The following is a 20922-nucleotide window of genomic DNA, read 5'->3' as shown; positions in this document are numbered from 1 at the left end:
TGTTATATAGCTCATGGAGTTCCTCATCTTTCCATAACTGCCACACTGCCCAAAAGAAAGATTAGAAATGCCCGAGACACCTCTGTTGAGTCACGAGAAAAGACCCTGCGGCGACTGACTAAGGCATTGGAGGTCAATATGAAGAATCCCCTCACAACCGAGAAGCTGGTAGGGTGCTCTGTACTGGGAATAGCACCACTGTTTACTGGGCCAGCCATGGCATGCATAGGCCGCTATACTGTAAGGCTGCAGCTGGTACTTAAGAAGGTGGCCTTAGAGTTAAAAAACTCGGTTAGTAATTTAGGGTCAGCAGTAAAAACTTTAAATAAAGAGGTACAGCAGCTCAGGACGTTTTCCCTCCAAAACAGGCTGCCTTTGGACTATCTCTTGGCATCCCAAGGAGGGGTTTGTGCCCTCGTCGGGCCCCGATGTTGTGTATATGTAAATAATAGCAGTTATGAAATCTATGAAAAGCTGGTACAGGCTGAGGCCCATGCCCGAGCCGGAGCACAGGTTGCCTATACTGCCCCAGAGAATGATTGGTTGCAAACCTTGTTTTCAGGCTGGGGTTTGTCGTCTTGGCTTGGTGGTTTATTTAGCCTGCTATTGAAAATTCTCTTTCCTGTATTGCTTGTATTACTGGTATTATGCTGTGCAGTATCATGTGTCAGGGCCCTTTTGCAAAAGTTAATAAGTCATTCTCTTCAGGGCTATCACAAAGTGCTTATGCAAAGTCATATTGTAAAGAAATAAGTAGCCCAAGTGAGAAAACTCAGAGCCAAGGCTGTTGAGTGTTCTCAAAGGGGGGAGTTGTTGGGGACACTGGGGTAACTCGAGGGGATGGAAGACCACGAGTGTCGATGAAGCCCCCTCGCACTAGGCCCAGGTGTCCTTGGCCCCCCCTCCTGCCTGGAGGCACTCGCAGCAGCTCTGCGTGCTAGGCCCAAGTGTCCTTGGCCCCCCCGCCTGGAGGCACACACAGCAGTTATGCTGAGAATCTGCAACAGTATGTTGCAGAGTCAGACTGCCTGAAACTAAGCAAGGCCAAACAGGGGAGATATGGAAGAACAATGCTGAATAAAGCAGCTTTATGTATAGTTTAACAAATGATACAGAGAATCAGGGAACTAGCTGGGAACTGGATTGGCTGGCTATATGGATACTTGGGGCAGCTTGCTATTGGATAAGTATGCTGGGAAAAAGGATGTATAAAAGCCTATGTAACTTCCTGCTCTGTGTGCAGGATTTGAGATTTTATTCTCCCTGTACCTTTTTGCAGCTGCAAATAAACTTTTCTGCTTCTCCACCCCGTTGTGATTATTGGGTGTAGCACACCGGGTAACGAACCACTCAAGCTGTTGTTCAGCCTCTCGGCACTGGGTGCCGGCAACACAATAAACCTTCTGTTTTACTGGCTGGCTGAGAGTCTCAGTGAATCCCAGGAAGAGGGGTGCAGGGCCTGGACTCCCCCACACTCCGTGACACACACTCCACCCCTGGTGCATTCTTTTTGTTTTATTAAAGTCTCTTCTGTCACTGCCATTTCCTGCCCAGACTTCCTGATTCATAGATCCACCAACTGTAAGGCCAGGAGGCACCATCGCAACCATGCAGTCTGACCTCCTGCATAACCCAAGCCAGAGAATCTCACCCAGCAATTCCTGCATCCAGCCCATATGTGGTGGTTGAACTAGACTGGCTCTTCCCACCGGCCTCGGTGACAGGTATCTGCATTGTCCTATGGGGAGGTGAAAAGTCCCATCTCAGCCACGGCTGAGGCCCCTGGCGTGTTGCCTTGGCCTGGCATCACCAAGGTTCTGTCCCCACACCTGCCAAGAAGTGCTGCGGCAGCGGGGGCCATCCGTAAGCTCCAACTGAGGTCAGTTCTCTGGTAGCATGGAGGCTTCTAGAAGGCGCGGTGCTCCTCCTGCCCATTGACGGTGACACTGGCCTCGGTCACGGAGCATGGCAGCTGCTCGGTGCCGAAGGGGTGCCGGCAGCACTGGGCCACAGTGCTGCCCATCTGTGGGCTGTAGACGGTGGAGGTTAGCTCCTGGCTGGGCAGGGCAGTGTCCACTTGCAGCACCCTCCACCTGGCAATGAACCTGCAGTACCTGCGGAAGGGGTGACACAGTCGCTCTCACATGGGCAGCCAGGATGCAAGGGGTCCAGGGGGATCCAGGCCAGAAACTAAGGATCTCTCTAGAGCCCAGCCCCAGCAACTAACGCCACTAAGAGCATCTTACTGGCAGGGGGTGTGCCAATGCCTAAGCTGCCTGTATGGCATGGGCACAGCTTGGCATCAGGGCTAAGGCAACACAGCAGGAAGACGAGTGTCCAAGAATGGGGCGGCAACAGTGTATGGGCAGAGAAGGGGTCTGGTTGGGACAGGGAGGATCTCACCAGCCTGGGGGCAGGAGAAGGTCAGAGCTTTTTTCTTGACACAAGAAGTGGTGCTGCCCGTTGCACCTGAGGCTCCTGCCCCTGGCCCATGGCGGGGCAGGGGGACAGTTAACAGCCATTCCTACTCCAGCTGGCCCTGGCAAGTGAGCCCTCTATGCAGGAGGTGGCTGTTATGCAGGGTGCCGACAACAGGGGGCAGCACAGCAGGCAGCAGACCCTGGCACGGGGGACCCGATTGCCTGGTGGGAAGGGGCTGGGAGCTACAGTGGGACGCGTAGTCCTGGCTGAACTCCCCCAGGAGCCAGGTTCACCCCCAATCCCAACATTTGCTCCAGCTGGAGATGTGGGGCTCATGGAGCCAGAGCCCATGGACCGGTAGGGCTCTGTGGGAGGAAACCCAAATCCCCATTACCCCAATCCCTCAGGTACCCAATCCCCATTACACCAATCCCACGAAGGCAGAGCGATCCCCTAGGGTCGGGTCCCTGTCCAGACCCTGAGTTCTGGCTCTGCTGAGATATATGGCCGCTGGCAGGAGCTGTCAAGGTGCAGGCTCATGTGCCAGGTGTGAAAGGACAAAGCAGGCTGGCACTAGACTGGCCAGGGGAGCAGAGAGGGCAGGGGAAAGTGGGGTTACTATGCAGCTAGCACCACACACACCCCCAGGGCTTTGCAAACCCGCCAACAACAGCGTCCTGCCACGGCCAGGGTGCAGGCAGGGAAGGGGCAGACTGTGGGGGAGATGGCAGGAACAGGTGAACTGTGACCCCCCAATGACTAGGCATGGGGGGTGCAGGCCAAGGAAGGCGCTGGGGAGACACTGAGCTGGAGGTGCTGGAGGCTTGGGCCGGGAGAGACAGCAGGTGGGGGGGTTGTCATTCCAGGGATGGAGAAGTGGTAGAGCTGGGCACTATCTGTGGGGAACGGGGGATTTGGGGCAGAAGGGAGGGGGGGATGGAGGAGCAGAAGGGAGGACCCCAGGGGACTCTGATGGGGGAAGGGCTGGGCAGAGGAGTCAGAGTCAATGGGGGAGCAGGACCCACGAGGGCTGAGGAGTTCAGGGCAGGTCAGCAAGGGGAGGGGGCAGATCTCAAGGTCTCCCATAGGCTGCTGACACAGGGGAGGACAAAAGGAGGCCTGGGGTCAGAGGTCGGGGCAGCTCCCAGACAAGGGCAGTTCTCCAACTTGGGGGATTGGACTGAAACTTCAAAAGCCCTGAATGAGGGACGGACCTAACCCCTGGGCTCACCACGCACCCCTGGAACAGGGCCCGACCTCTGCGCTCATTGCCCCATCGGGAAAAGGGCCTGACCTGCAGGCTCACCACTCATACTGGGAACGGGGCCCAACACCCAGGTTCAAAACCGATGCCGGGAGCGGGGCCCGAGCCGCGGGCTCACCGCTCATACTGGAACGGGGCCCAACCTCCAGGTTCATACCCCATGCCAGTAGTGGGGCCTGACCCCCGAGCTCATAGCCCACACCCGACCCCTGGGCTCATCGCCCACACCAGGAACAGGGCCCGACCTCCGGGCTCACCACCCATGCCGGGAACAGGGCCCGATCTCTGGGCTCACCGCCCACACCAGGAACAGGGCCCGACCTCCGGGCTCACAGCCCATGCTGGGAGTGGGGCCCGACCCCCAGGCTCACTGCCCACCCCTGGAACAGGGCCTGACCTCCGCGCTCGTTGCCCACACCAGGAAAAGGGCCTGACCTCCAGGCTCACTGCCCACACCGGGAACGGGGCCCAACACCCAGGGTCACAACACCATGCCGGGAGTAGGGCCTGACCCCTGGGTTCACTGCCCACCCCTGGAACAGGGCCTGACCTCCGCGCTCATTGCCCACACCAGGAATGGGGCCCAACCTCCGGGCTCACCGCCCACGCCGGGATCAGGGTCTGACCCCTGGGCTCACCCCCAATGCCAACAACGGGGCCCGACCCCCGGGCTCACTGCCTATACCTGGAATGGGGTCTGACCCTCAGACTTACTGCCCGGGCCAGGAACGGGGCCTGACCCCCAGGCTCACCACCCACATCTGGAACGGGACCAGACCCCCATGCTGGGAGTAGGGCCTGAACCCCGGGCTCGTTGCCCATGCCAGGAGCAGGGCCCAATCCTGGGTTCACTCACCAGGATGCACTCACACCTGGCATGGGAGCTGGGCTGTGGCCAGATGTGAGGACTAGAATAGGAGATGGAGGGTGGAGGGGGTACATACCAAGGAGCTGCCTGGCTTTTGATCATCCCCAGCAAAGATCCAGGGTTTGCAGCCCTTGCAGGGGCTTTCTGAGAGGAGCAAATACAGCCTGTCTCCCTGGGGATGCAGATTGCAGGGATGCAGGTTCTGTGCCTGACTTGGCCAGTGAGGCGAGGCAGGGCAGGGCAGGGCTGGGCTGGACTTCCCGCAGAGCATCTTGAAGGCCAGGCACGAGTCACAGAGCCCTACCTCTGCACTGGGGTGGGGCGAAGCTGGGTTGGGGGCATTGCCCAGGAAGGGGGGGGTGAAAGCAGGGTTTGAGTCATGAGCAAAGGAAAGGTAGGTGGGGAGAGAAGGCAATTCCTGCCCTACCCTGTAGGGGGCCTGATGGAGCCATGAGCACACCTGCGGCATCATCCCCCACAACCCCCACCCCAGGCCCATGGTTAAACCCCGTCCCCAGCAGCCTGTGCACCACCCCCACCTGGAGTGGGCCACCCGCTCACAGAAGAACTCAGTGCAGAAGAGGATGAAGACAGGGCTGACACAGCTGTGGGCGTAGCTGAGGCAGATGGTGAGCTGGTTCAGGTAGAAGGAGGCAGCGGAGGGGGCAGCCGTCAGGTTGACCAGCTGCACCACGTGGAAGGGTGTCCAGCAGATGAGGAAGGCAGCGATGATGGTAAGCGCCATGCGGGTGACTCGCCGGCTGCGGGCTGAGCAGCACCGCTGTGCACGGCACATGGCCTGGAACAGGTGGTGCAGGGTGAGGGAACTGTGATCACCAGCAGCGGCAGGAGGAAGGTTGCCTGTGACTGGTAGAGCATGTACCAGTACAGGTGGCTGGGGCCTGGCAAGTCCATGAGGCACAGCTCCTTCTGGTTCTCCCGCTGCACCCGAGCGTACAGCATGGCTGGCGTGGCCATCACCAGGCTGCTGGCCCACACGCTGGCGTTGATCAGCGCCGCACAGCACAGCGTCCGCTTCTGGCCCACTGTGGACGAGTACACCACTGCCACATACCTGGGGAGAGAGTGGCCATCAGGGGGCACGGGACAGGAGGGGGGGTAAGGCAGGGGGATCTAGGGGTGACAGTGGGGCTGGGGACAAGACAGGGAGCGTACAGCAGCTGATGCGCCCCACGTTTCAAAGAGGGGACAGAGTTCCCAGCTGCCCCAGCTTGGAGAGGCCAGGAAACAATGACCCAAGTGCTGATGCCGGTGGTCCCTATCCACAGGCCCTGAGCAGGGGGTGCAGACCCCCTACGCCAGCTCAACACTAGCTGAGGGAGCTAGGCAGGGAGGTTTGCTGGGGCCCAACTTCCTCCCTTTCTGCCCTGCCCCACCCCCAACTCCCCCTTTGCCTTGCAGCGCCCCCCCTCCCTCCCATTCCAGCCCTGCCATCCCCTAGCTTTGCCTATATCCTGAAGCCCTCCCACTATTCTATCCCTGTTCCCTCCACCTCCAGTATTCCAGCCCTGCAGCCATTCGGGCCCTGTCTGAGCTCAGTCTTTGGGGGCTTGTCCGCAGGACTACAGCCTGGGCCATGGCTGCCAACACCGCAGCCGTGAGAGCGACACTAGCTAACCCCAGTCTGGAGGCCAGATTGGCTGCCCAGAAATAAGGTGACCATATTTTTCCCAAAGGGAAAACAGGACACCCCATGGGGCCAGGACCGTGCTGCAGAGAGGGCCCTGGTGGGTACCTGTCCACGCAGAGCATGGCGACGATGGCCACGCTGGTGAACTGGTTGTTGAGGTCGATGGTGGTGACAGCACAGCATAGGAAGTCCCCGAAGATCCAGCCACGCTCCTGGACAAGCTGGTGGATGATGAAGGTGTCACAGAGTCCCTGGGCAATGCTCTGGAACTGCTCCCTACGAAGCCAGGCAGGACTCTGGGGAAGTCTCCTTTCTGTGAGCAGACTGTCTGGAGGACACACAGCTCACACAGCTTCCACCTTCTTGGGTCTGACCTCGGAGCATTCAGCATCCTCTGCCCCTCCGTGCGCTTCCCCCAGCAAGTCAACCCAGGCAGGCTCCTGGGGAAGCTAGAGAGTCCTGCACCCCAACTCCGCAGTCAGACGTGACTCTCAGCCAGCCAGTAAAACAGAAGGTTTATTAGACGACAGGAACATGGTCTAACACAGAGCTTGTAGGTGCAGAGAACAGCACCCCTCAGCTGGGTCCATTTTCGGGGGCGGTGAGCCAGATAACCCCATCTGCCCTTCACTCCATGTCCCTAGCCAGCCCCAAACTGAAACTCCCTCCAGCCCCTCCTCCTCTGGGCTCTGTCCCTTTCCCGGGCCAGGAGGTCACCTGATTCCTTTGTTCTCCAACCCTTTAGCTCTCACCTTGCAGGGGAGAAGGGCCCAGACCATTCTCTGTGTCCAGATCCCTGCACACACCTGCCCTCTAGGGCTCTGCAACAATCATACACCCTTACCCCCCCACCTAGATACTTAAGAACTGCCTAGGGGAAACTGAGGCACCCCCCACACTATTCAGAGGAAACATTAAGAACAGTCCCACTTTGTCACATCTCTCCCCCCTTCAAGATCAAACTGAGCGGGGTCACTTTAGCCAGTGACCTGGTGAAGTTCGAAGCCACCAACATTCCCATGGATGCCCCAGCATCTCTCCCATTACTTGGTGGGGAGTTACACCAGGACCGTCCATTTTCACGCCCTCGCTTAGGTCGGGGGTGGTCGATAGCACTCGCAGGCTGCATGTGGGAAGGTTTATGCGGCCCGTGCCCTTTGGCCACCCCAAAACCCCAGGTGGTCAAACTGGGATTGGGTCTTCTCCCCAACAAGCTGGCCAAACACAGCCACTTGGTTACAGGACTGTTTAACTTTCTTAACAGCTTTCACTCCATCTGAGACCTTCTCAAAGCTCTCCACACTGGATCTTTCAACAGGAAAGTCAGTGGCTTCATTCACAACAGAAAATTTCTGGCTGTTAGGAACTGAAACTTTCTTGATTAAATCATTTTCACACCCTTCAGTTGCAGTAAACTGCTTGCAAAGACTCCATGAGGATTCCTTTCCCTAGGGGCTTTTCTATGCAACAATTCACCCCTCACAGAAATTCTGCTCTTACCCTCTTTACCTAGGGCTTGCTCTAGAGGAACACTTTCCGGAGCAACAACAGACTCTTTCTGGGTCTCCCTTACATCCAGAATCACCTCTGGCCCATCTGGCGGATTCCTACACAATCCCCTTTCAGGCAAACTTACAGACTTCCTAGATAAAAGGTCAGAAGCATTCTCCTTCCCTTTGCCACACACAAGTTCAGGAATCTTTTCCTTCTTGCTACAGGTTTCCACACCCTCAGTAGGTAACACAATCACATCACCTTCATGCTCTCCTTGTGCCCTGGTTAGGATCTCACCCTGATCAGACAGAGTTGCTACATCCTTTCTCAACAACACACTAGCAACAGGCAAAATACAAGGACCAGAATTGTCTGGTCTCTGGGATTTTGCATAGACACTAACTGGATGCAACCTAGTTACAGGGCCATTCTCCCGAGCAGACACAAACTTAGGACCCTTCCCTTCCTGGGCTTTAGCTGAATCCAGAACCAACTCTGAGACAACTGCACGATCCTCAACCATCACAGGCTGAAAGTCCCCTTCTGTCTGCTCCACAGACAAAGAAAAGCCGGACACACTTTCTCCTTTCCCAGACACACAGCTTGGGATCTCATTCCCCTGGTCCCAGCACACAAGGCTGGTCACAGACAACTGCTTGGAGACCGGGGTAGCTCCCTCCACAGGCAAGTCAATACCCCTGACAGACACAGGCACGTTTCCTTCACTGTCCCAATTCTCCACCCAGCTAACAGGTAAGGTCCAGGGACACTCGTCTTCCACTCTTCTCCCCTTCCCACCCTGCTGACTAGACACAGCCATCAGCTCACAAGGCCGCCTAGGCTCATCCAAACTTTCCTTACCAAGCACCTTGCCACTCCCAACAGATCCCCTGCCCTGCCTGTGTCTCCCCCCTTGCTTAGCGCTGCCCTTGCTGTCCCAATGGGGGTAGGCAGCGAGTTCACTGCTTTCCTCACTGCATCAGAGCCAGCGGGAGCCCCCTCTCCGGTGTGCAAGGGGGGCGGGGAGCCCCAGGGGTCTGGTTACAGGCAGGCAGGTAGCCTGAACCTAGCGGCTCCTCCCCCCTGCCAGCCAGGTCATCTGCATTTTCACATCTCTGTGTATATATAGAGTCTGCTGCAGTTTCCACGGTATGCATCTGATGAAGTGAGCTGTAGCTCACGAAAGCTCATGCTCAAATAAATTCGTTAGTCTCTAAGGTGCCACAAGTACTCCTTTTCTTTCTGCATTTTCACTGAGCATTTCCCTCTCCACCGATTGGTTCCCTGGATTCAAATTCAAACCCTTGGCAGTTACCGGAGCAAGGCCTGGATCCTGTCCCAAAGAGACACAGTCACCCAACAACAGGGTCTGGCAGCTGGTATCCTGGCGAACCCCAACGGCCGGCCAGCCCCACCCCTCCTGGGTCTGCACAGGGATCTGGGCCATAGGCAGGGCGAGGGGCTTCGTCCCTGGGACTCTCACCCAGCTCACACAGCCCCTCAGCATCTGAGGCTGCACCACCAGGGGCCTGACAACAGTTCTCTCTGTCCCAGGATCTCGCCACCCCAGGAATGTCTCCCCATTGACCATCACCTTCCGCTCCCACTGGGGGTCCAAGGGGCCTGGCTCCAGGAAACTCCACACAGACATATAGGTTGGGGTCAGGAGTGGGAGCCAGTCCACCTCCCCACCCATCGGGCTGACGGAGTCTATGGCCTTGGACCCAGCAAGGGAGCTAGACATCGGGGCTTTTCCGCAGGGTCACCCTGGTTCAAGTCGCCAGCCTGCTCAAAGGCAGTGAGGTGGGAATCCACATCCCCTTAACCAGGGGCAGCAATTTAGTCTCGAGGTTCCCTGCAGAACTGGCCCCCCAGGGTCTATCCCCACTCACCCCGGGGAGGTCCCCTAGGCCTCTCCGCTCCACCATCCCCAGTTCATGCTGCTGCTGCTTCTGCAGCTCTTTCTCGGGCTCTCGCTGTCTCTCACAGTCCGCTTGCTCTCTTGGACTCAGCTCCAATCCCGTCCATCTCCGATCCCTGGATGGGGAACCCGATCGTGAAGACCCTCGTCTGGTCAGGGACAGGAGTCTTGGCGATGCCTGGCTCCCACTCCAGCTGCTCCCAGATCCTGCTATAGCCCCATTTGGGGTCAGGAATCTGATCCTTAAAGCAGACAACCTCCTCCAGCTGCACAATTAACTGTGCTTTGGTGAACTTTCCAATGCTCAACCCTCTCTTTCTGCACAGGGTTACAATGTCCTTCTTAAGGAGACGGTGACAGGCCATCACTCCGCTCTTCCCAAGTTGTTGTGGACTCACAGGCCTGTGTGCTCTCAGCTCCCCACGGTTTCCAGGGAGAACCCCTAGGGTGCCAGTCCTTCTTGAGGTCACCTCCTCTTTGCCAGGGTCGAGCTGCAGACTCTTCTGCCCCTGGGACCGCTCACTGTAATCTCCAGGGGAACCCTGTTACTGCAAAAGTCCTTCTCTCTCTCAGGGCCAAGCCGCAGGCTCCTCCGCCCCTGAGACTGCTCACCGCAGTCCGCAGGGGGACCCCATTACTGCACAGTCCTTCTCGCTGGTCACACACTCCCAGGGGTTAACCGCCCCCTGAAACCGCTCCTCTCTGAGCCTTCAGCATGCCTAGTCCTCGTCAATCCCCCTTTGTTTTACTGCTCCCCAGTCACTTACTGCAGGAAGTGCCATCCATGGGGTGCAGTACATCCCACCTCTGCCACCAGTTGTCACGGAGTCCCTGGGTGATGCTCCGGAACTGCTCCCCACGAAGCCAGGCAGGACTCTGGGGAAGTCTCCTTTCTGGGAGCAGCCTGTTTGCAGGACACACAGCTCACCCGGCTTCCACCATCCTGGGTCTGACCTTGGAGCAGTCAGCATCCTCTGCCCCTCCGTGTGCTTCCCCCAGCGAGTTCACCCTCTGGGGAAGCCAGAGAGTCCTGCACTCGTGACGTGACGTGACTCTCAGCCAGCCAGTAAAACAGAAGGTTTATTAGACGACAGGAACATGGTCTAACACAGAGCTTGTAGGTGCAGAGAACAGGACCCCTCAGCTGGGTCCATTTTGGGGGGCAGTGAGCCAGACAACCACATCTGTAGTTCACTCCATGTCCTCAGCCAGCCTCAAACTGAAACTCTCTCCACCCCCTCCTCCTCTGGTCTTTGTCCCTTTCCCGAGCCAGGAGGTCACCTGATTCCTTTGTTCTCCAACCCTTTAGCTCTCACCTTGCAGGGGGGAAGGGCCAGGCCATCAGTTGCCAGGAAACAGGGTGTCGGCCATTCTCTGTGTCCAGACCCCTGCACACACCTGCCCTCTAGGGCTCTGCAACGATCATACACCCTTACCCCACCACCTAGATACTTAAGAACTGCCTAGGGGAAACTGAGGCACCCCCACAATATTGAGAGGAAACATTAAGAACAGTCCCACTTCATCACAGAAGAGCACCCCCACCAGGAAGAGCAGGTCAGCCATGGCCAGGTTCAGGATGTAGACGTCCGACACCAGCTCCACACCCCAACCCTCTGCCCCAACCCTGAGCCCCCTCCTGCACCCTGATTTCCTCCCAGACCCTGCACCCCCGGCCCCGAGCCCCCTCCCGCACCCTGACTTCCTCCCTGACCCTGCCCCCCGGCCCCAAGCCCCCTCCCGCACTCTTAGGCCTGGCCAGACTCCGAACCCCATTGCTTTTTTATTTGTTTTTTATAAAGGGCTCTTCTCCAAAGCGCGTCACACTAGTTAGCTAACGGCAGAAACACTATTTGGAAAGATCATTAAGTGGTCTGCCGAGACCCTCAGTGATTTTCAAGTGGTCTGTGGAAAAATAACTTAGACTACAAAACCAGTCAAGGTCCCTCACTTTATTTTCATTCACTTGCTATTACTTATAGGAGGAGGAGGAAAGAAAAAAGGATGAAAAATGGAACCGGGGGGAGAAAAGAGTGAATGTTCTTTTTCTTGGCTGGGTCCCAAGGAGGTGCCCCAACAATGAAGCTGAGCACAGGGCCCCACTAACTCTAAATCCGCCACTGGTGGATGGTGGCAAGAAGCCATGGACACACCTTGCTGGTCACACAGGGCAGCTGGAAAAGGGGCCATGGTGGGAGGATCTGGTCCCGCGAGTGGCTGGAAATATGTCTATAAGAAACCCCCTTGTTACAGGTGATCGTTGAGCTGCATTGATTTGTGAGCAGCTTGGAGAATTGGCAAAAGGCCTGGGAGGCAGGCAGGTTTACACCATGCCCCTGGCCTCCTCGCAGGGCTCTGGTTCTAATAGCCTGAGGTGCTGGATACCCAGTGAGCCAGCTCTGTACCAAGTTTCACACCTCTGGCCCTGAGAAAAGTGGAGTTCAGGCCCTGGCTGCCAGGCTGTTAGCAGCTGAGACTGTGGGACTGTGCCCCCTGTGGGGGAACAGAGACAGGAGCTGGGTGGGTAGGGGAGCAGCTACTGGGCAGCATGCAGCCCAGAGCAGCTGAAGAGAAGGGCTGGACTGGGCGTGTGAGAAAAGTCCACACACTGTGTGTGTGTGAGAGAGAGAGGGGTGTGATTGTGTGCAAGGGGTGGTGAGGCTGGGCGTGTGTCATGCATGATTGTGTGTGTATGTACTAGCCGTCTGAGAGGGCGGATGCGTATCAACAGGTCTTGCTGCAGGGCCAGGCTCACTGTCATGCAGAGGTGCTGCCAGCCCATCGGGGGCTCTAAGCAGGAATATTTTTGTCCCCCTTGCCAGGGTTCCCTCCCCATTCTGAATTCTGGGGTACAGATGTGGGAACCCGCATGAAAGACCCCCTAAGCTTATATTCTACCAGTTTAGGTTAAAAACTTCCCCAAGGCACAAATTCCTTTCCTTGTCCTTGGACAGTATTGCTGCCACCACCAAGTGATTTACACAAAAATTCAGGAACGGGTCACTTGGAATCCCATTTCCCCCAAAATATCCCCCCAAGCCCCTTCATCCTGGAGAGGCTTGAGAATAATATACCAACCAATTGCCTTTTTATATAAGTACAGACCAGACCCTTTATCTTTAGGACACTAAAATCAATCATGTTCTCAAAAGAAGAACTTTATTATAAAGAAAAAAGTAAAAGAAGCACTTCTGCAAAATCAGGATGGAAGGTAATTTTAGAGGGTGATAAAAAGATTTAAAACACAGAGGACTCCCCTCTGAACTTCACTTCACAGTTCTAAAAACAGGAATAAACTACCTCTTAGCATAGGGAAAATTCACAAGTGAAAACAAAAGATAATATAACGCATTTCCTTGCCTTTACTTACATTTTCTGTAATTTTAGACATATCATTTCAGGTATGTTTTTAGGAGATGTTTTACCTGCTTGGTCTCTCTTTTTGACCAGAGAGGAAACAAACAAAGAGAGCACAAACAAAACTCGCCCCAGCACCCGATTTGAAAGTATCTTCTTTCCCCAGTGGTCCTTCTGGTTAGGTGCCAACTTGGTTAATTGAACTGATTAACTCCTTACAGGTAAGGCAATTCAGTACACCTCCCAATAATAATGAAAAGCAAACAGGGTCCCCCTTGAGCTACCCGGGACCCTAAGTGATTGCTCAGTCTGCTTACGGCCAGGGGACCATGCTGAGGTTCTGGGGCTGCCCAGAGCGAGCTTGCTACTGCATCGCCCTGATTTGGCCAGACCCACATCTTCCCCTACCCCCACCAAGCCCTTTTAATTCCTCATTCTGGTGGGGTGAGGCTGCTTACCCCCAGAGCACCCTGCTGTCTGTTGCTATGGGAGTGTTGTCTGCATGCAGGATAGAGGTCCCTGGTGAATCTCCCCCCGACCCTGCGACCAGGAGCAATGGGGCAAGGTGTGGGGGCAGCACTCTGTCCTCCAGCCCAGTTTTGCACTGCTCCCCCGGAGACCTGAGATCATTAGCTCCCTGTGACAGATGCTAACAGGACATGGCCCAGGTCACAGTGAGTCAGTGCCAGAGCCAGGAGTGGAAACAGGGAAAGAATTCATAGGGGAAGCAAAAGTGGATGGGAACCTGGGAGGCAGTGACCATGAGATGGTTGAGTTCAGGATCCTGACACAAGGAAGAAAGGAGAGCAGCAGAATATGGACCCTGGACTTCAGAAAAGCAGATTTTGACTCCCTCGGGGAACTGATCGGCAGGATCCCCTGGGAGAATCACATGCGGGGGAAAGGAGTCCAGGAGAGCTGGCTGTATTTTAAAGAATCCTTATTGAAGTTGCAGGAACAAACCATCCGGATGTGTAGAAAGAATAGTAAATATGGCAGGTGAACAGCTTGGCTTAACAGAGAAATCCTTGCTGATCTTAAACACAAAAAAGAAGCTTACAAGAAGTGGAAGATTGGACAGATGACCAGGGAGGAGTATGAAAATATTGCTCAGGCATGCAGGAGTGAAATCAGGAAGGCCAAATCACAGTTGGAGTTGCAACTAGCAAGGGATGTTAAGAGTAACAAGAAGGGTTTCTTCAAGTATGTTAGCAACAAGGAGAAAGTCAAGGAAAGTGTGGGCCCCTTACTGAATGGGGGAGGCAACCTAGTGACAGAGGATGTGGAAAAAGCTAATGTATTCAATGTTTTTTTGCCAGTGTCTTCACAAACAAGGTCAGCTCACAGACTGCTGCACTGGGCAGCACAGCATGGAGAGGAGGTGACCAGTCCTCAGTGGAGGAAGAAGTGGTTTGGGACTATTTAGAAAAGCTGGACGAGCACAAGTCCATGGGGCTGGATACGCTGCATCTGAGAGTGCTAAAGGAGTTGGCGGATGTGATTGCAGAGCCATTGGCCATTATCTTTGAAAACTCATGGTGATTGGGGGAGGTCCCGGGTGACTGGAAAAAGGCTAATGTAGTGCCCATCTTTAAAAAAGGGAAGAAGGAGGATCTGGGGAACTACAGACCAGTCAGCCTCACCTCAGTTCCTGGAAAAATCATGGAGCAGGTCCTCAAAGAATCAATCCTGAAGCAGTTTGAGGAGAGGAAAGTGATCAGGAACAGTCAGCATGGATTCACCAAGGGCAAGTCATGCCTGACTAACCTAATTGCCTTTTATGACGAGATAACTGGCTCTGTGGATGAGGGGAAAGCGGTGGACATGTTATTCCTTGACTTTAGCAAAGCTTTTGATATGGACTCCCACAGTATTCTTGCCAGCAAGTTAAAGAAGTATGGGCTGGTGAATGGATTATAAGGTGGATAGAAAGCTGGCTAGATCGTCGGGCTCAACGGGTAGTGATCAATGGCTTCGTGTCTAGTTGGCAGCCGGTATCAAGCAGAGTGCCCCAAGGATCAGTCCTGGGGCCAGTTTTATTCAATATCTTCATTAATGATCTGGAGGATGGTGTGGATTGCACCCTCAGCAAGTTTGCAGAGGACACTAAACTGGGAGGAGAGGTAGATACGCTGGAGGGTAGGGATAGGATACAGAGGGACCTAGAAAAATTAGAGGATTAGGCCAAAAGAAATCTGATGAGGTTCAACAAGGATAAATGCAGAGTCCTGCACTTAGGATGGAAGAATCCCATGCACCACTACAGACTAGGGACCGAGTGGCTAGGCAGCAGTTCTGCAGAAAAGGACCTAGGGGTTACAGTGGACGAGAAGCTGGATATGAGTCAACAGTGTGCCCTTGTTGCCAAGAAGGCTAATGGCATTTTGGGATGTATATGTAGGAGTATTGCCAGCAGATCTAGGGATGCGATCGTTCCCCTCTATTGGACACTTGTGAGGCCTCATCTGGAGCACTGTGTCCAGTTTTGGGCCCCACACTACAAGAAGGTTGTGGACAAATTGGAAAGAGTCAGCGGAGGGCAACAAAAATGATTAGGGGACTGGAACACATTACTTATGAGGAGAGGCTGAGGGAACTGGGGATGTTTAGTCTACGGAAGAGAAGAATGAGGGGGGATTTGATAGCTGTTTCAACTACCTGAAAGCGGATTCCAAAGAGGATGGCTCTAGGCTGTTCTCAGTGGTAGCAGGTGACAGAACAAGGAGTAATGGTCTCAAGTTGCAGTGGGGGAGGTTTAGATTGGATATTAGGAAAAACTTTTTCACTAGGAGGGTGGTGAAGCACTGGAATGGGTTACCTAGGGAGGTGATGGACTCTCCTTCCTTAGCGGTTTTTAAGGTCAGGCTTGACAAAGCCCTGGCTGGGATGATTTAGTTGGGTATTGGTCCTGCTTTGAGAAGGGGTTGGATTAGATGACCTCCTGAGATCCCTTCCAACCCTGATATTCTATGATTCTATGAAACCAGGGTCCTGGCTTCTAGGCCCGTACACCATCTACTAACCCCAGATTAGCCCTGCCCCTACTGCCCACAGCTCTCCCCCACAGCATCACCAGGGGCCCCATTTTCACAGCTGGGTGACCCAGCTTTGGGATGGAAGAAGGAGATGGTGTTGGAGGGTAGGGGAGACCCGGGTTCGTGTCTTGTTTCTGCTTGTTTCACAGCCCCATCAGATCTACTTGCCTTGATCCTGCAGAAGGATGCTGGAATAGGGCTGGCTACCTCCCAAGTACCCCCTCGTGCCTTGCCTTGGCGCTGCAGTGGCTCTGTCTCAGTTTCCCCTCTCCACAGGGCACCTGAACCGCTCCCCACCACAGTTTAAAACAAGGTTCCCTTTCCAGGGGCCAATTTCAGTTCTGCCAATGAAGTGGTAAAAACAGTGGCTGGCTGGCTTTCTGCTCTCTTTCCAGCCACACCCCCCAGGATTTCTTGTCACTCCACACACTCTGGCTCAGAGATTCCAGAAAGCCAAAAAAAACCCTGTGCTGTTCTGGTGTTACTCAGCCATCTTCTCCAGGCCTTTGCTGAAATGTCCCTTTCCCTTTACTCAGGCCTCTCCTGTAGGGGAAAAACTACAAGTTCCATTTTGTTTAGACACTTTGCCATTTTGTTTGTAAGGAGTTGTTGTTTGTCCACCATGTTGGTGAACTTCTTCTTGAGAAAATTGGCACCTTTTTCTCTCTACAGCAGGAAAGAGCAAGGGTCACATGGCCTGTTTTCTGCCTAGTATCAGGAGAGCATAAAAGACTGCTGCACCCAAGAGGAGAGGCTGTCCCTCCCAGTGGCAGTGCAGTACATGTCCTAGCCAAGACTTTGAGGGATCTACAGAAGACCACAGAAGAAGATCCAAACTCCATAGTTCCGGCTATCAGTTCCTGATTGATTCCAATCTTACCGGTATCCTGAACTCCTGTGTCCTCACCTTGCTGTCCTGATGTATTCCATCCGTGATGTCCTCTGTCATGGGTCCACTGCTCTCAACCTGATGTAGTATGCTGTGTACCTCTGTACCTTACCCTGTAAATTCCCCTTTGTCCTCATGGGTTTGGGACCTTGACTTTAAGTCAGTTTGTCATGCCAACCTGGACCTGTATGCCCTTTGTATATTGTTTTGCTGGGGGTCCTATGAGTTACTGTTTCCTGTTTGAGTCGCTGTTTATTAAACCAGTTTTCGTTATAGTTAATCCTGTCCTTAGTTTTCTCACCATTGATAGATGCGTTTTGGGGGAACGAGTCTGGTGGGCGGGGACTCCGAGGTGTGGAACCTGGAGCACATCCAGTTAACCACAGGCAAGATCTGAGTTCCTGGTTAACACTCCCTTATTTATCCCCAAAGCCTAACTGAGTCACATGAGCCATTATCCTTTTTCCCACCTGGGTGGGTGAGTTAACAATGTTGCAGGTGGGGCAGAGAGACCCATTTCCTGTGCAGGGTGCTCTGGCACAATCCCCCCAATGACAGAGTGCCCCAGGGCTGGGCAGCTGCGGGGGCAGAAGCTTGGTCCTGCCGGCTCCAGGGGTTCCTGCTGCAGGACAGGCTCCGCCTGCCCCCACCAGCAGCCAAGCTTCCCCCTCCCACAAGCGTGCCACGTTCCCGCCCTTCCCCCTCCCAGCGTTTCCCCTGCCACTGAACAGCTGTTTGCCAGCGCTCTGGGAGGGAGGGATGGGGCGGGGCCGCAGTGTGCTCGGGGAAGGAGACAAAGAAGAGGCGGGGCTGGGCCTTGGGGAAGGGCGGGGGAATCGGGGCAGGGCGGAGCAAAGGCAGGGCCCCCACACTCCCCCTACAAATGCCCTCGCAGCCCCCTGCCATGAGCTTCTCAGGGCAGGGGCCTGGGAGCAACCCCCATGAACCCAGCCCACACACCCAGGCCCCTGCCCTGACTCCTGGACCCCCCCCGCCACATCCCCATCCCCACCCTGAGCACCAAGCAAGAGCTCCTGCACCCCTCTCACCAAACAGGAGCTGTCCCAGGTAAGCACTTCACACACTCCAACCTCCTGCCCCAACCCCGAGCCCCCTCCTGCACCCTGACTTCCTCCCAGACCCTCCCCCCCCCCGCCCCGAGCCCCCTCCTGCACCCTGACTTCCTCCCTGACCCTGCCCCCTGGCCCCGAGCCCCTTCCCGCACTCTTAGGCCTGGCCAGACCCCGCACCCCATTGCTTTTTTACATATTTGGTTTTTATAAAGGGCACTTCTCCAAAGCGCTTCACACTAGTCAGCTAAGGGCACAAACACTATTTGGAAAGATCTGGAAGTGGTCTGCAGAGACCCTCAGCGATTTTCAAGTGGTCTGTGGAAAAATAAGTTAGACTACAAAACCAGTCAAGGTCCCTCACTTTATTTTCATTTACTTGCTATTACTTATAGGAGGAGGAAGGAAAAAAGGATGAAAAACGGGGCCGGGGAGGAGATGAGCGAATGTTCTTTTTCTTGGCTGGGTCCCAAGGAGGGGCCCCAACAATGAAGCTGAGCACAGGGCCCCACTAACTCTAAATCCGCCACTGGGGCTGATCCCTCCCCCACAGCTCCCCACGCTGCAGCCAGAGGCTGACCCCCCCACTCCCTGAGCCCCGCATTCCGCTGCCAAGTCTGGGGCTGACCCCTCCCTCGCCCCAGTTCCCCGCACCACTGCCAGGAGCTGGGGCTGACACCCTCCCCACACTGCTGGCAGGGGCTGGGGCTGGACCCTAACCCCCACAAGCTCCATTCTATGTGGGGCTGACTCCCACAAGCCCTGCTGCCTGACACCTCGTGTCGCCACCCCCCCCCCCCGACATGTTCCTCCATGCCCCGCTGCGGGGGCACACCGGATTGTTTTGGTAAACTGGGCATTTGTTCATTTGCTCTTGCCAGTTGACCAGTTGGCAAGAGCAATCCGGATAAATGCCTGTTTTTGTCAAAAAAGTCAGGACGGCTGTGACAGAGCTTAAAAAGGGAACTGTCCCAGCCAAATGGGGACGCAAGTGAGTCCTGGGGGAGTCCGGCCAGGGCGGGGGACAGACCCTGACCTGGCTAATCGCGCCACTCCCGAGAGGCCGGACCAGCCCCAGCTGCGCTGCCAGCAAAGTGTGGCCAGGGGGGCAGGATGTGAGGGAGTGGGTCTCTGGAGGTGTGCGGGGGTGTGTGTGTGGGGGGGTCCTTTGGGCAGTGGTGGGGGAGGTCTGTGTGTTGGGATGCTGGGAGTGGAGGGTTCTGAGTGGGGGGCTGTGTAGTTGTGGTGGTGGGCTGTGGGGAAGTGCATTGGGCAGTCGTAGTGCAGCTGTAAGTGGGGTGCTGGGCAGGGGTGGTGGTGCGCAGGTCACTGTGCATTTGTGGTGGAGGGTCTGTGTGGGGGGGCTGCTGGGCATAGCAGTTCCGGGGGACTCTGGGCATAGGGAGTCGGGGGCTGTGTGGCATGGCATGGGCCCACCCCCGAGAGGAAGGGGCACGCTGGCAGCACAGGGCTGGGCGGGCCAGTGTGCATTTGGCAACTGCCTGTTTGTATACAATGCCCTTGCACTGGGCTGTGTGGAGCAGGGCAGGCCCCACCACCAGGGGCGGCTTTACCAATTTTGCCACCCCAAGCAGTTGCCACCAAATTGCCGCTGCCCCCAGAAGAGTGGCGGAGCTGCCACACAAAAGCCACTGCAGCGGGAAGAGAGGCAAAGCTGCTGCCGAATTGCTGCCGCAGGACACGGACTGCTGCCCCATGCTCATTGACGCCCCAAGCACCTGCTTGGAAAGCTATGCCCCATTGGCCCTGGCTGTCACCTTGCTCTGGGGATCGACCTCCACAGGCCATGCTCCTTTGCCCCCATGGGGGCCTGCAATTAGGTTTGGCGCTGGGCCCAAAAAGGTTAATCCAGTCCTGGGCAGCGGCACAGATGGGGCGAGAAACAAGGGACCATGGCAGTGGTATAATGCCAACAGACCCTGGTTGTCGGCGGTGGGATTGAACCAGGGACCTCTGGAGCTTAGTGCATGAGCCTCTACCGCATGAGCTAAAAGCCAACTGGCTATTTAGGTAAGTGTGTAGAGCAGGCTCATTTAACTCTCTCTAAGTGATCTTGGTGCCACTAGATGGGAGAGAACACCACACCCAGAAGGTGTGAAAGAACAGGTTAAGAACTATTTAGAAAAGCTGGACGTGCAGAAGTCCCTGGGTCCAGATCTAATGCATCCAAGGGTGCTGAGGGAGTTGGCTAATGTGATTGCAGAGCCACTGGCCATTATCTTTGAAAATTCGTGGTGACTGGGGGAAGTCCTGGATGATTGGAAAAAGGCAAATATAGTGCCCATATTTAAAAAAGGGAAAAAAGAGAAGCCAGGGAATTACAGACCAGTCAGCCTCACTTCAGTCCCTGGCTAAATCATGGAGCAAGTCCTCAAGGAATCCATTTTGAAGCACTTGGAGGAGAGGAAGGTGATCAGGAACAGTCAACATGGATTCACCAAGAGCAAGTCATGCCTGACCAACCTGATTGCCTTCTATGATGAGATAACGGGCTCTTGTGGATATGGGGAAAGCAGTGGATGTGATAGATGTAAGCAGTGTCAGGATGAGCTCCACCCTGACATCTGGTGGTGAGGTGTGGCAAGTTGTGGAAAAGAACTTCAGGGGCTGATCTCATTTGCATAGGCACACCCACCCCGCCTAGAATGAGGACATAGCTGCCCAAATGGTCACTTTGGCTGCTGTGGGATCCCCAGTGTCTCTGTTATTGGGGCAGGAAGAATAAATTGTTATTACCCTGATTATGGGAACTGTGCTTGGAACTGTACTTGGCCTTTTGTTATGATGAAGGGACTCACCATCAACTAAGTAGCACTCGCTAGGCAAGGGTCATGGGTTCCAAAACTCTGTGAACTGAGAGAGGCTGGGGATAAGTATTAATACTTGGTGGTATGGGTCCCTGGGTGAGGGCCTTACATGCTAATTGTATTT

The 20922-nt window shown here is 55.2% G+C and overlaps 1 pseudogene; it reads right to left on the bottom strand.

Annotated features, from left to right (window-relative positions):
• Positions 1–1906: 1906 nt before the first annotated feature.
• On the bottom strand, positions 1907–16960 carry LOC144257593 (melanin-concentrating hormone receptor 1-like; annotated as a pseudogene).
• Positions 16961–20922: the final 3962 nt, after the last annotated feature.

This window comes from Eretmochelys imbricata, chromosome 26 (assembly GCF_965152235.1).
Source record: "Eretmochelys imbricata isolate rEreImb1 chromosome 26, rEreImb1.hap1, whole genome shotgun sequence".
In the NCBI taxonomy this organism is placed as follows: Eukaryota; Metazoa; Chordata; order Testudines; family Cheloniidae; genus Eretmochelys; species Eretmochelys imbricata.
The sequence above is the reverse complement of the archived record's forward strand: the minus strand, read 5'-3'. Positions and strand labels throughout refer to the sequence as shown.